Raw genomic sequence first — 15948 nt, forward strand, 5'->3', positions numbered from 1 at the left:
GTTCCAGTGAAAGCTTAACCCGCGCAGTCATTGACGAGTCTCTCCTTCATGCTAAACCTGGGGCCCTAATCTGGACATTTGGCGAGAAATTCGGCGAGATATCTGGCTGAAGTGATTGACCAACATCGCACTTGACCTTGGCGCCGGCCAATCATAGCCGCCAGATTTCTCGCCGACTTTTCCGCCAAGTGTCCAGATTAGGGCCACAGGACACGAGTTTGTCTCTCCCCACACGTTAGTGTCGTCTCTACGGGAAAACTTTGTCATCTTGGCTGTAAATATTGGATTGAACGATATAACGCTAAAAACTGGGGAACAAGTCAGAACCTACCAGCCCTCATGCCCTGAAGTGCAGGTGAATACGGTCGCACTTGAATTCAACTCACAGGCAGACATTACCAACCTTCCATGGGAGATATTTAATGTTAATCCTGACATTGACGCTGAAAAGAGGAAAAGAGAAAAGCGCTTCAACAGCTCCTTCAACGTCATCGAACCTGCATCATATTTTCTCCAAGTGAACTCGGCTGCACATCTTTAGTCGAGCATTCCATCGACACCGGGGACAGTCGTCCTATTCACCAGTCACAGCGCAGATTTGCTCCATTCGAACGGACTGTTATTCGAACGCAAGCTAATGACAAGATTCAACTAAGGGTGGTCGTTACTTCATCAAGTCCATATATGGGCCTCTCCAGTCGTGTTCTTCCGAAAAAAGATGGTACTAACCGGTTTTGTCTTGATCAGAGTATTTCACAACCTTGGATCTCCTGCCAGTGTACTGGCAGGTAGCGCTGGACCCCAAGGATGCAGACAAATCTGCGTTCGTGACACCAGATGGACTCCACTAGTTTACGAGAAGGCCTTCTGGGCTCTGTAATGCACCTGCAACATTTGAGAGACTAAGGAACAGGGTGCTAGGCCACCTGAAGTCGACCATGGCACTCGTATATTTAGATGACGTAATTGTGTATGGATGCACATTCGATGAACACCTCGAAAGACTTACATTATTATTGGATGCGCTCTCCCCTGCCAGTCTATGCCTGAAACTAGAAAAGTGTTACTTTGGTTTTAAAGAAGTAACCTACCTTAGACACTGTATTGAAGAGAGGGATTACGCCCGATCCTGTCAAAGTTCAAGCCTTCGGAGAGTATCCTGTCCCAACATCCTCCAAGGAGGTAAACATTTTCAAGGGATTCGCATCCTACTTTCGCCGATTCATTTCTGACTATGAGCACCGTGCGGCTCCAATGACCCGTCCGCTACGCAAGCACATACCCTGGCTATGGACAGCAGAGGAAAAAGGTTCCTTCGAAGACCTGAAGCGTGCCTTGTTGAGTGCCCCAATTTTCGCCCACTCCGACCCTGCTAAGGCGACCTATATTCACACAAATGCTAGTGGAGAGGAACTCTGCTGTTTTGTTGCAACAAGATGACGACGGCCCGCAACGTGTTGTTTCATACGCAAGTCACCGTCTGACGGACGCAGAACAGGCGTATAATTTTTCAGAACTTGAGTGTCTTGCACTAGTCTGATCAGTGCAACACTACCGGTCATATCTCTGCGGACGACACTTCAGAGTTGTGACCAATAACTGAGCCTTGACATAGCTCCAAAGCAAGAAAGATCTGACAGCCGAACTGGCTCGTTGGTCGATTTTACTTCAAGAACATAACTTAACAATTTTTCATTGGAGTGGCAAAGAACACCAAGATGCAGACTTACTATCATGTAAGACACACCGGAGTCTCCTGACCACGATGCTTGCTTTTTTACGCCTACATTTAACTTGAACGCAGGCCAGGAACAAGATCGTGAAATCTAGGACATTGTGTCTTGACTTCAAACGACTGGCGTACCGCCCACAACAAATCGCCTACATAGAGAATACCAGATTCGTGCTGGGTTACTTTGCCCTCGCACTTCCAGCACTAAACGTTGGGTGCCAATTGCACCGTCTTCACTACGCAGAGCGGTACTAAATCTTTGCCACGACGACCCCACGGCGGGGCATCTAGGCCGTGACAAAACTCTCCAGAAGATATTAGAAAGGTACTGGTGGTCCGGGCTTTGAAAGGACGTAGCAAGCTACGTGGCATCTTGCTCACAATGTCAGCAACGCAAGCCACCAAATACAACTTAACCATGTGAACTTCACCCCATACCGCCACCAGAGGCTCCATTCGAGGTGTGGGGAATCGACCACCCCGGGCCTTTTCCACGTACATCGGATGGCAACCGCTTAATTCTCGTGGAGTTAAATCATTGTACCAATGGGTAGAGTTATGCCCCGTAGCCAGTACATCAACCGAAGAAGTGGTGCGGTTCCTTAGAACCCAGCTCCTCCTGCGAAACGGAGTGCCGGGGATGATCATCACTGATCGAGGTACAGCTTTTACATCTGCCATGTTTTCACAAGAGCTAGCATCTCAAGGTATAATTGATGCTAAAGTAACTTCCCACCAACCACAGACGAAAGGGTTGGTTAAGTGAGCTAACAGGACAATCGCTGGCATTCTGTATTCGTACGTAAATGTCAAGCATACTGATTGGGACACTTTGGTTTCTTATGCCGCGTTCGCGATGAATACCGCGAAGCAATCCAGCGCCACTTGTACATCATTTCAACTTGCTCATGGTAGAACGGCGGTGCTTCCTCAGGAATGATCACCATCTGTAAAGTGGCGGAATGGGAGAGAAGATTTTGCTAACAATAACTTCCAGCACCGCTTGGATGACTTCCGAGAACGAGTAAGAATGGCTATATTACATTTCCAACAGCGTGCGGCATCTCGATACTGCGCTCCTGGCTCGACACCCAGTCTCTGTCTTGGTAACTTTATCCTTCTTTGGAGGGAACAGCGAAAGAAAGGTCGAGCACAAAAGCTTCTGCCTAGATGTAGGGGCCCCTGTGAGGTCACTAAGAAATTGAACCCCTGACCTATGAAGTACGAGATGGGGAAACTCCACGGAAGACCAGGACATTTTCAGCGTATGTGCATCACCTTGAAATGTACATCCCACGCAAAAAGTGTTCTTCCTTCTTCTCCGGGTATGTGAACTATCAAAACCAAAGTGCCGATAACTTGCTTTTTTTGTAAAGTGACAATTTTTTTACGGGGGAGGGGGAGATTGATAGAGGCAGACGAAGATAAGAACGAGGAGTACAATGGTGCCTTGGTGAACATTAGGTGCCATTCGGTCAGCCGGAACTGAAGGTGAATGCAGTCAGCCTCTAGCAAAATATCTGTAATAATGAGTAAGATGGAAAGACAGATTCAACCACAGAGTCATCTTTCTCTGGTAAACCGGCACCGCGTGATAAATGCGAATGAAGTAAACAAAGATGATTTTCGCCTCATTCTATAAAATACGAAATTTTTCTGCTGGTGTACGACGTCTTCAAAAGTTCGAAGAATATTTAAAAATAGTCGTAAAATTATTACGGCTCTCAGTGTAATTGAAGTGCACTGATAGCACATTGAGAGCGGTAGCTTTAGGTTAGGGCCCTTCACAGACGTCTAAGGTCACATGACGAAATCAAACCACTAAATGGCTATTAAGTTTATGTTCCTCCATCAACACATTGACTTAATTAATCAGTTACTGCAATCAGTCTTTTATGGTGTGCTTACACTTTCGGTATTCGAGGGCGGATCCGCGCAGGCGGTGAGCGGATTATGGAACAAGGTGGAGAAATTCAGTCTTTGCTGGCGCCCATATGGGTTCTGGACCGATACACACTTTTCGCCATCGACGAGAGGATATTTCCACCCGGCTCCAAAACGAGCTTGCTGCCAACACGGGTATTCCCGCGAATCCGCAAGTCGAAACAGACCCTTAGCGCAGTTTTCTTCACGACATATTATTGAGACGCTGCCACTGAAAGGCTGCCAACAAATATGATCCTACGTAGAAGAGAGATCCAATTCGCATATATTTTACATTGGACTCTGCCCGGAAAAATGCAAACCAACAAAGCTTATGACTAAGCGGTCGACGTAGAAGCATGGTTCAGTTTATCTGAAAGACACACGAGTGAACTAACCTGTCAGAAAGAACGCACGAGGAAGGAAGTTGTTTTATAAATCGGTTTTTAAATGCTTCATAAACATTATGAGGAACGGATGTGTTAGAGTTTTTTGTTTTGTTTTTTAATAGAGAAAGCTGCGACTTTAAATTTACGAAAAAAAGCGCTTTGATAGACATGCAAACGCACTAAAATATTATTTACAGGTCTCATATATTTAGCTAAAAGTTCCTGTTTCCGGCGTGCTGGCATCGGAAGGTAGTAGTTATTAAAATCTACAAAAAAACAAGCTTGCTGTATTTGATGAAAACTAAAACTGGGTGTATACCTACCCTAAGCTCTATAACGAAACACTTGGTGATGTCAAAATCAAATTGGTTCTTGCGAGAGATCTACATAAGTTTGATGTAGTTCTCTGATAATGTAGTTCAATGATATATAGTGTTTTCGAAAATTTTAGAGATATATTTTAGTAAGCCATATTGTCCGTCTCTAGAGGTGTTGCCAAACGCTACAAGCTGCATAAACAAACTAGAATAATCTGAAGTGCGCGCCTTCCTTCAGCCTTTGCGGCATCATTACTGCTGTTGAATCTATCTGCTATATATGTTAAAGAAGCTGGCAGCTTCACAAGCTCTTGGCAATGAAAGCCTTCGAAATAAACTTTTTATTATACACGCATTCAACTTCCCACCGTGCATTTTTATGTACAGCACTACATTAAAAAAGAAACGGTATTAAAGAAATATATTTTCTGGAATAAAAGTTGCAACAAGTATAATCAAAGTGAAACGCAACTTAGTTTTTCGCCCACCAAATGGTTTATAATAAACTCGCTTTTACTTGTTTAGTTTTCTTCCTCACCAAATGTATTTACAATCAATGAAAGAATTATGCCCGCGCCTCTGCTTTGTGTTACGCTCTTCGGCTTGTGCTACGCTCTGTAAGACTTGGTGGTCTCAAATGTATCTTCACGTATGTTAATTCAGAGAGAAAAAATATTTTGAAGAGTATTTTTGTTAGCGTGTGCTTCAAGCATACTGCTTTAGAATATATTATTTCGGGGTATAATCAATTATTGTAATACCACGATTCGGTTAGTTCCTTAACATTTCAAACTCATAAAATCAAATCAAAGAACGTGATTGTGAAATAACATTTTTCGACACACCATGAGCATTTGGCCGTTATCATGTTCCAAAATCTTCCCTATCTGCAAACTAATTGCAACAGTATATTTACCTGCAGTCTAGAATGTTTCAAAATATAATTTAAGAATGATGACAGGGCTACGCGTCTTTTATCTTTTTTTTCCTTCCTTCTTGTTTGTTCTAAGTTTAAATGTCACGTATAAACCAGGAATTTCGAAACATCGCGGAATTCTTACAAATCTGTCTCGAAGAAGAAAAAAAGCGAAATTATTAACAATATCTAGCATTAGCGTAAATTTGACCACAACACTAGCCTTCTACCGGAGATAACAGACTCAGTGTAGACAGACAAGATAATAAGCTTACCCGCAGAACGTTTCATGCAAACAACTTCCTAAAATGATACGTTTGTTACGAATAAATTAGTGGCATATTAAAGTACCTCACCTATCTCGAGAATGTTTTATGATCTTGCTTGTGTTTCACCACTAATCCCAATATCATGTTATATATCCGGGTTTAGTCATTTAATAAGTGAATTTGCGAAGCCACTTGGGTTACGCTCCACCTGTTTCGCGTGTTATTGTACGAAAGGAAGTACGCCAAAGATAACACGTTCTCGTACATCACTAAAATATCGTTAAATGAATGAGCGCATTCCATTTCTGAAGCGATAAATACAATTAGGTGTCCCAACGCTACCTACGATCAGAAATAGCAGTCATCGCGGTATTGAAAATAATATTTAACTTAAATAAATATTATGACCGAGCTCAATTTCAATGCTTGCGAACTTGAGCCAACGTTTGCAATATTTACCAAAAACATTCCGAAGAGTGCCAGCCAAATATTTGTTTCCATTTTTTTTTGTAACAAGAAACATTAAAATGAATTACCAAATGTGAAACAATTGTATGTTTGAAAGTTTATTTCCATACGACAACTATTAATGCCATAAAAGTGGCATGAAGAGGTTTTTACTTAAATTCATATCCGCTGTATGGATTTTTCATGACGTCAGCGCAAACTAGCATTTCATTTGACAGTTGACTGGCAGTTCTCTCAAGACATGTCTCGTGTAGTCATGTGTGTCTCGCGTGTCGTGTAATTTTTCGAAAGAACTCTAGGTTTTAATAAGGTTGCCTTTCTTGCAATCACTAGAGCTGTTCTAATAAAATGAACCTAAGGCTGATTTTTCAATATAATCAATATGTTACACTCTTTGCACGATTCTACAAACAAAACAGGTTCCAACATTTTCAGATGGTTCATTTTGAATATGACCGTTCGACTGTCTCAAAGCGCAACCACCCATGGGAGTTCAGCCTCAATGTCGATTGAAGTTCTTTCTTCCTGAAAGCAAGCATTCTCGACCCAAGAATGAAGCTCAAGCTTCAGCAGAATTTTGGCATACACAGGCTTCTATTCAATGTTGCACGTAACAATACTATCCTCAACTCTGGCCTCGGAGAATAAATTTGTTGGACTGATGCGACTTGTTCTGAGTGATGCAGACGATGTCACAGCTCGCCTAACCATGCTTGTTAAGTGCGGTAATTAGTAAAATAATAGCGTCTTTGGTCAATTCTGAATGCCGAGATCTTGTTCAATGTACTTAATGTACAATGTACAGTTCAATGTACTTAAAAGAAAAATATTAAGCAGTTCATTGGCGCGAATAAGGGATAACACTATAGAGTAAACGAGGGTTTGTAAATTTATTGAGAATGATATGGTGTTATTTATAGATCAACTTTGTTTCAAATAACAACAAAATATAAACTTCAATAGGTCAAAAAGTGGAAAATCATCACATTGCAAATGTAAAGACACTATCAGTCGAATAACATGGTTATTGAAATGGATATCCGAAATTATGTGTGGATTCCATGAAAAATAAGCATCTCGAGGGGAAGGTTGTTCACATATGTTTTCTCTGCTTGAATTTTCTCTTTAAATGGAGACTGATATAAAGTTCTTGCCCGCCTTTGAAGTAGGTCTCCCACTTTTGGAGTGAAGAGATATTGTGAAGAAAGATATGAATGCATAGTTATTTCTGTTCAATGTTTCTACGCCAAGAAATTTAGAATAGCCTGATGCCTGCAGCATTATTTCGGTAATATTACCATTAAATCAGTTCTGGATTTCCCCGGATGAATCAAGTGCTCGCGCAAACGAGATACACTCGTTACCAATGCGTACGGCCGAGGTGCCAGATCGGCATCTTTTTTAAAGGGGCAGTGCAACGATTTTCAGACTTTGGCCAATTAACTGCGGAAATTAATCTGCGTCACCTATGGAACGAAAAACCGAAAGCCGCATTTTCTTGCGAGCGGTAGTTCTTATTTTTAAAAAAATTAAACAAATCGAAGGTCGAAGTGCCTCCCAACTCCCCACGCCGACTTTCGAGTGACGTCTCTGGGGAGTCACTTGGTTTCCCCTTGGGCCCTCTCTTCGGAGACCTCAGCCGCTTCCTCCACGATTGTCGACTTTCAAAGGATTAGCCTCGTCGAAGGTCGCGGCGAGCGATGGACACAAAGGACGGTTCGCCACGGGGCTGACGGCGAGTGTAGCAGCGGAGGCGGGCAGGGTTTGTTGACTTCCGCGTATCCCCCAGAGACGCCGTCATTTTAGTTCCCGTAGCCGCCACCGGCGGCTTCAGATCGGCAAATAATTAGTTTTTTGCCTTGCGATTACGCAGCAGAATTGCCGTTTTTTGGGGAAAGGTGACGCGTTTTTGGTCACTTGGGCTTGCATAAACAATATAAAAAAATGCAAACTGACTATTCTTTCAACATTAAAAACGTTGCAATGCCCCTTTAAAAGTAGTGAAACTCAATCCCAAGCTTCCACTGCATTGACTGAGTCATCACCGACAGACATATGCAGTTTAAAAAGAGCTTAGCTCTGCTTTGAAAAAGGAAAGTTACGCAGAATTCTAAAATGGTTTTTCCAATAAATTTTTTATACCTTCATTTACGACCCCACCTTTTTTGATGATGATGGGGCATTTGCTTGATAATATTTAAAAAAAAAATAGTACCGTCCACATAGACGTCGGCCGTTAAAATAAAGCTGAAAGACCAAATGTACAAGCCTAGAGGTTGTCTATAATTTTTATTGTCTTCCTCCACCATATCTTCTCCGACCGGAAAGAACCTACCGCAATGCATCAGAAAAGCTCGATTTGCCTTCATCAGACATTCCAACTCAATTCCGCGCCGTTTTCTTCTTTATACTTGTTTTATAATTTCTGCAATCTTATCGATAAATGTGTTCCATGGCATGCGTGGTAGGACAGTCGTCGCAATGAGAACCCTTAAGACAAATTCGGCTTCGAAATCGGACGGTGCTTTCATTGACTTAAACAAAAATAAATCAAAGCCCAAGCCTTATAAAATAACCAGTTTCACGAAATATTACTATATTGGAACTAATATACAAGAAAAGACAAGTAGGAATAAGACATCTACGGCTGAATGAAAAATGTATCCAAATGCCGTTACTCGTTACTTGTTGAAAATGTACCTTAATGCGTTACTCGTAAGTGAGTTTCAAAAGGAGCGCGTTACGTGAGCTCAAAAGTAAAGGGTTAATTTTCCATTACACTGGACGCATCATCTTTTTTTTTTTTGAAGCAGTCGCCGCCTTCCAATATATTGTGCTGTTTAATTATGCTCAGTGTCAAAACATTCAATGACACTTTTTGTTTCCTTGTTGTCACGTTTTTGCCATGAAAGTCACAGGCGCGAGCTGGGGCGAAAACTATAGGAGGTAACTTGTGTTGTACCCGTACTTCCCCAAAAGTTACTGAATATTATTTCTCATCACCCCATCAAGAAGTAACAGAAATACGTTACCCGTTCCTTCTCTTGATTAGAAGCTAAGTCGTTATATTCGTTTTGAGAAAAGCAACTACATAAAAGTGACGAGTTACTTGTAAAGGGTTACGTCAAGTGAGCCTTGCTTGTATAACTGAGAAGTGAATGCACTTAGGTTATTCATGCTTGAACAGAACTTTGTTTTTGAAGAGCCTCGTATCTTTCATAGCTCTAAGAGGTAAGATAATTTTGTTTAACAAAAGGCGATGTTCTAACATGCCTTGTTGACATTATTTGTTTTGGTCCAATTATTTAAAATATTGTAAAAATCTCTAACTACATGTGGTCACGTTTGTTTCATTTATCGATGACTAATTACATCCTCGCTTTATTTTTAAAGTCTTATTGGTATTTACTGAAAAAATACACGAGGAGAATTCAGACCGAGCAAGTCCAATGATGGATAGCATATGACTACAATTTGAGAAGTTTGAAACATTTATTAAATGGGAAAACAGGTGGGAATGTATTTTATTATTATATTTGCAGATAAATGTCCGGGAATCCGCGCAGGAAGTGCCGTAATTATGTGCCGTAAAAAATAAATTAAATTCGTGAATCACCGCCATTATAAAAACGGAGTGAACTTCCTCGGGGCTCTAACTCCCCGGAAGCTTACTTTGAGGGTCCACATGGCTATGCTAGGCATGCGCCCATGTTTGTTCGCAGGAATCACTGTAATATTTATCCACGGGACTTGCGGAAGTACATCTTGGCTAGACCTAAATCCAGCACTTGGGAAGTATCAAGATGAAGACCAGGTATTTCTTCTCGTCGTTTACATTCTCTAGCTTCAATTAGATCGAGTTTCAAGTTGTTGACCAAAGATAGCAAAATTATTTTTTGATTGCATGACTCATTACTTTCCTCAGAAATACGCAAATGCAATTAAATTACGCTGCAAATTACCATAGACTGCATGTGAAGTTTTGAAAACTATTGAAATCACTTTTAAGTTCCTTCAGGCTGTAATTCATGCCCGTGACGACGGAAGTTTTGAACATGATGTAGAGCTTCTTAAGAGATGACTAAAACCGCCAGTTCACTGGTTTCACTGTTCATTCAGCGGCCAAGTTGGTCGGGTAATGTCTGATGTGATTGCGTCCTCCTGACATTGGAGACGTCATCCACTCCGGTTGGTCGGGCATTGCCGCTCGATTTTACTTGAAGTCTTAACGACTGTTGTGAGATGTGCTAAACGGCCCCTCATGTTGCCTTTGGCGAACGGCATCCACCGTTAACGGAGACGTTCCGCGGAAGCTTCAGAAAATGACTAGAACTGTCTTCTGACTTTGACGTAGTCGAATGTTTTCCTTTCAAGACTGCTGGTTGGCGCATTCCCAGACATTCTTCTCAAGGAGTATTGTTCTATAACACCAGAAGAGCGCTATATATTGCGTGTTGTCAGACAAGGGTGCCGGCTCTTTTTTTGTTTGTTTTTTTTTTTTTTTAGGAGAGAGGTTACCACAAAAGGAAAGGGGTGGCGGGCGCTTCCAGAACAGCGTCCTTCCCCAAAGAACCTAAGGCTATGTCTGCGTGTTTACTTTTCTCTAACTTAACGTTCCAAGTTCGGCCTGTTTTTCTCGTTTTTTGCCGTTTCTGATTATATTCCGTTCACCCCTAAGCTGAGATTGACGGTACATACGGGCTCGTCGGCCCAATCAAACGTCTTCCTTTCATCACCTGACTTCGCTCTCTGCGCGTGGGTATTGGCAGAGGCGTGATCAAGTTGCAAAAGATCGACGCACGACTGCTTCAACAAGAGCGCAGTTTCCACCGCACTGCCACGTTAGGGGCTTTTGGAGCATACAAAAAGCATCTTTATCTACGAAGGACAAGGCAACTCATGAGGAGTTCTTGGTTTTTGCAAGAAATTTAAGATTAGCTCCTGACTCTTCATCACAGGTTTTAAGATGTGTTTATCTTCGTAGTGACGTGCCCTTCATATAACCTTGGATAACTTCCCGCCACGAACCGTGGCCTTCCAGCCATGTCTTCGCTCGAAAGCTTTTCTTCAAATACCTCCCCTTTCGATCCCGCCTTTATGTGTTTGTCTTGCTGTCGATCACCATGCCACCAATTTGTTTTCGTGGATGGGACTCGGAACAAAGTAGTTAACGTAATGAGCTATTTTCTGAAAATTGTGCCTGGAAGTAATTTGTTACATTACTGAATTACCAGCGTAGAAAATGTATTAGTTACATCATTAACTACAACAAAAAGTAATTTAATTACTGTATTTTATTACAGTAATGGCATTACTGCTTTATCTCTTGTAGACGAGATACATTGAGCTCTAATGCCGCAGCTCTCTAGGAGTGAAAGCAAGAAGGGTTTCACAAGAGTTTCGTTTAAATTATTACCAACAGGGTGTAACCAAAATGACAGTATTTCACTACATTAGAGCCTCATTTTTTTTTTACTTTACCTAAACTATTAGTTTTATGCGACATTTTAGCATTTCTGAAACCTACTGCTGGTTGTACTATAGCAAGTCTACCTTTTATTTTCCTAGGAAACATTTAGGATATTGGTCGGATCAAAAATCTTTTTATCGAGGGTTGAAAATAATCGTTCCATTTTGCATCTTCATTTTATAATTGAAGTCGAAGTATAGCGGCAAACGTCGTGGAGAGAAAGCGTATTCATTATTGCATGTCGATTCTAATATAAATTTGTATTGTTCAGGGGCTTTTCTTTTTGTACATTCGTGGAATATATTTTTTGGCTTAAAGATGGTAGGATTCGTTTTCACACGTATACGATGACATTTTTTGCGTACTGATCAAGCTTATGTTTTGTTTTTATTCTTTGTTATGACAAGTGCTTCCCACTAGATGAGACCTGGTACACGGTGTACAGAAATTACGAGTTGGATCCTGTACTTGGCGGCACTGCTAATTGCATCAAAGACTTCGAAACTGGCCCACCAGTGAACGGCGAATTCCCCCTGACATTTCACTTTGGAAATCAGTCTGTGTAAGTTCAATAAGTCAACAAATGATTAAGCTACTCTAAGCTATGGTGCTTGTTAAGTTCTCAATGTTAGCCTTAGCTCAGTACTGTTACTGCCTACGAAAGCAAGGTACCTTGTGAACATGTACGGGAGTATTACGTTGGAGCGGGGAGGGGGCGGGCTTGTCGAGTAAAAATTGTTTATTTCCTTTTTTAGCGGCTTTAAGGTTTAAGCTCAGCTTATTTATAGTATTTATTGCAGTTGTCTACGTTCGGGAGTAATTGGGTGATACCGACGAGAAAAGATGGTGTGGATTTTATATCAACATTTTATTTATTTTTTCATTTGAGAAAACAAAATTTCAAGGGCGCTAGAAGAACACTGTAGCTTGAAATATGCAGGTTTCCTGTTTTGTACTGGCCACTTCTGCGCCGTTTCACATATTCTTATTACTCTAGAGACCCCTTATTTGTGTCGTATACCATTCGCTTCTGAAACCCCTGTTGCGGTTCGGGCACTATGATTTCAGTAAGAAATAACGGTTTATCCTGCACCAGACACAATTTATGCCCCATTGGGAGCGAACCAGACATCTACAAGTTAGTCAAAAAAAGTAATTAAGTTAAGTTACTGAGTATTGACCTGAAAAGTAGTTTGTGTAGACTATAAATTAAACAAATATAAAATAATTGAGTAACTTACTTATTTCCTTAACAATGTTGCAAATAACATTTGAAGTTACTCTTATAACAAGGAAGTACATAAATGTTTTGATTCGTAAGCGAAATTCTGCTAGCCAATTGTAAAGCGGCTTGTGCAGTCACATAAATCCTTAAATAGGTGGTTCCGCTTCTGTGTGATTAACCGTTTTCTACTTTTTTTTTTTGTTTTCTGGTCAATGATGTGCTGCGGATGTATCATTTCTATTTTGAGGTTTAGCGCTGCCTGAGTTGATTTTGCAGACAGTGTTTGATTATATGCAGTGTTGCGTAAGGCACATCTAAAAAGTACTTGTAGTAAAGTACAAAGTCAATTGGAGGTCATGTGCTTCAAGTATCGTAAGTACACCTGGTGCAATGAACTTGAAGTAAAGTACTATAAATGGAGCATACTTTTAAAGTAAAGTACAAATAATTTTTAACACAATCTTTCATGATGCCCATACATACCCTATATTTTTTATTTTATTTTATCTGGTATGTACTGCTGAAGGGGTAATCGAAGGATCCTCAGTTTTTTTTGTTTTCGGGAATGGCGGCAAATATTGGTTAAAGTCCACTCGCCAAGGAGTAGCTGTTTTACTCTCGCTGACGAAATATTGGACACAATACCCTTATAAGCCACCTTTTTATCGGTCTTGTAGCCGCATTTACTTCACTCAGAGAAATGCCCAGATAATGACTTGAAATACGATAGCGCGTTTGCACATAATGATACGCCATTTTTTTATTTTTTTATTTGGGAAATGCACTTTAGAGTCGCGACCTTTACGTTCTTCAGAAATTACTGGAAAAAACACTTGAGTGAAGTACAGGTACATGCTCAGAAAATGTACTTCAATTCAAATACTAGTTTTCTAATCTTACTTGAAATAATAATTTAAGTACCATGTTCTTTAACTACTTCCCAATACAGCTTGTTGTTTGTTGCGATTTTTTTGCAAAAATGTTGGGGGAAGTATGAAAGGGACACTGACACCCCAAAGGCCGAATTCTTTTTTATTGTTTAAAACGATGCAAGTTGTAGTCATAGAAACGCAAAAACAGAAAAAAAAATGCATCGCGAAAAAAAAAAATATTTACTGCCCGTGAACAAAAGGTAAGGGCGCAAACGAGCTGGTGGTGGTTAAACATTTCGACAAAAACCCCTAGACTGGGACAAAAAAGGACGGACAAACACAAAGTTTCCTGCCCGCGCGCGCGCCTTTTTATTTTTGGTGCTTTTCTCCCCCGCCGCTCACCTCCTTGCTTTGTTTGATCGGTAAAGTCAAACACCATTAAAGTTAAAAGCGTTGTGGGCGCCATTTCTATAAGATTTAATAACGGCAGTCGTAAAACATGTTTTTAACGCGATTGCGAACGCGCTACGGCCCCTCTTTTTGAAATAAAAAAAAATCAGAGTTCGGTGTGATGTCGCTTCCTGGATTTGTGTCCTCCCTCGGAAGATTTGGCGCCGCCTAAGCAAAGTATGATCGGCGAGTCGGGGACGAGACCGGTTTTTCCCCGCGCCGGCGCCCTTCTATCCCGCCGCCTCACCTCCTCCTCGCTTGGGGTCGCGGTGGCAACGGCGCTTTGCTTCGTAGCGTGGAGCGGAGGCCCGAAAGAAACTCGACTCGCAGGAGAACGCAAATTTTGACACACTGCACTGGCGTGGATCGCGCGGGAACTTTAAATTCGGCATTTGGAAATTGTTTTTTCCTTCACAAATAATGAATTTCTAAGTTTCCAATTTTGAGGGTAATGTCGCGGCATCGTTTTCAATCGTTTCGGATAATAAAATAAAATATATATATATATGATTTTGATGTGTCAGTGCCCCTTCAAGCTTCTCGAACGATCTTCAAACATTGGACAATCTGCATATTCTGAGTTTGAGGAGGAAAGGCAACGCAAAGAGGTCACATTTGTGTTGCCCTTTAGCACGTGATCCTTCAAGTACAGCACAAAATACGGGAGTACAAGATGGGCTTCAGAGTGGGTGCTGCAATTTGTTGACTCCTTTGAGTAAGGCTGCAGTATGTATACACCTCGTGTAGTATGCGATAGTTTCTACGATGGGGAGAAGCGGTGACAATTCCTTTCTTTAAATGCGTCAAGTCTCCTTGATTTTCGGGACACAAAAAAGAAACACCAGTCTTCGGCGCTAATCCCGCATTTACTCGGCCTCAGTTGCGACGTGTCTGTCCCTTCCCTCGCCTCGTTGCGGGGTTGTTGCAGTGGTGGGCTCGTGAAACTTTTAGAGGGCTTCGGACCCTCCAAACCACTCCCCCCCAGTTTCGTTTCCTACGCCACATGCTTCCCCCTCTTAGCAAATATCAGCTGATCTTCCAACATCTTGTCTATTTGTGTGCAGGAATGTTTGTTGACCAGCACATCTACCCCTAAAATTCAAAAGTAATTTGTAATTTGAGCAGAAGTTACTCGAAAAAAATAATTGAAATAAACTAGTAATTGCCGAAATAAAAATATAAATGAAAATTACTAAAGAACTCAGAAAAGTAGTTCAACCACAGGAACTTGAGTACTATAGTAGAACTACGTACAAGTCTGGCGCGAACCACATTGTGAATTCGGGGATTAAAAACCAACAGTGCTGTACGCAGTCGAAACATTGCATATATCTGCTGCGCCTCGGGTACCTTCGTGTTGATAAGCCACACATATAATTTAAGTACATGCTTCTTCATCGAAATCCCTCTACCAGACTCACGTCGGTGAATTTTTGCTCAAGTAGTGCATCAGTTAAGTAACAAAAAGGCGCAGATCCCTTTTGCTTTTCTCCTTGTGTTATTTCCGTGCTGTATTTTATAGCTACGTCTCAAGTGGCCAAATCGCCTCATTAAGGCAGAGGTGATTCAGTTTCTGATGTTAAAAAACGTCGCATTATTTAGTTGTAGTTTGTTACGCAAAATAAAGTTGTAAATCAATAAAACTAACAGATTGAAAAAAATAGTTTAGCTAAAATTTAAAACAAGAAACAAAATGTAATTTTTTGTGTTTTAATATTGTGTGGAATTGCTGAATGCAGAATTTTTCCTTGGTAGTAGGATGTGCAATCATATTTACAGTCGTTATTATTTTTGTGCTATATGGCGGGAATTATCATAGCCTACAGACACACTGATTTGCAAGATTAAGCCTTTACAGTAATGCCATTAAGTTAATGCGTGTTGAAAACCTCTAGTTCTCAATTTTTTTTTACCTCG

The sequence above is a fragment of the Ixodes scapularis genome, unplaced genomic scaffold (genome assembly GCF_016920785.2).
Source record: "Ixodes scapularis isolate PalLabHiFi unplaced genomic scaffold, ASM1692078v2 PGA_scaffold2__306_contigs__length_199485367, whole genome shotgun sequence".
NCBI lineage: Eukaryota > Metazoa > Arthropoda > Arachnida > Ixodida > Ixodidae > Ixodes > Ixodes scapularis.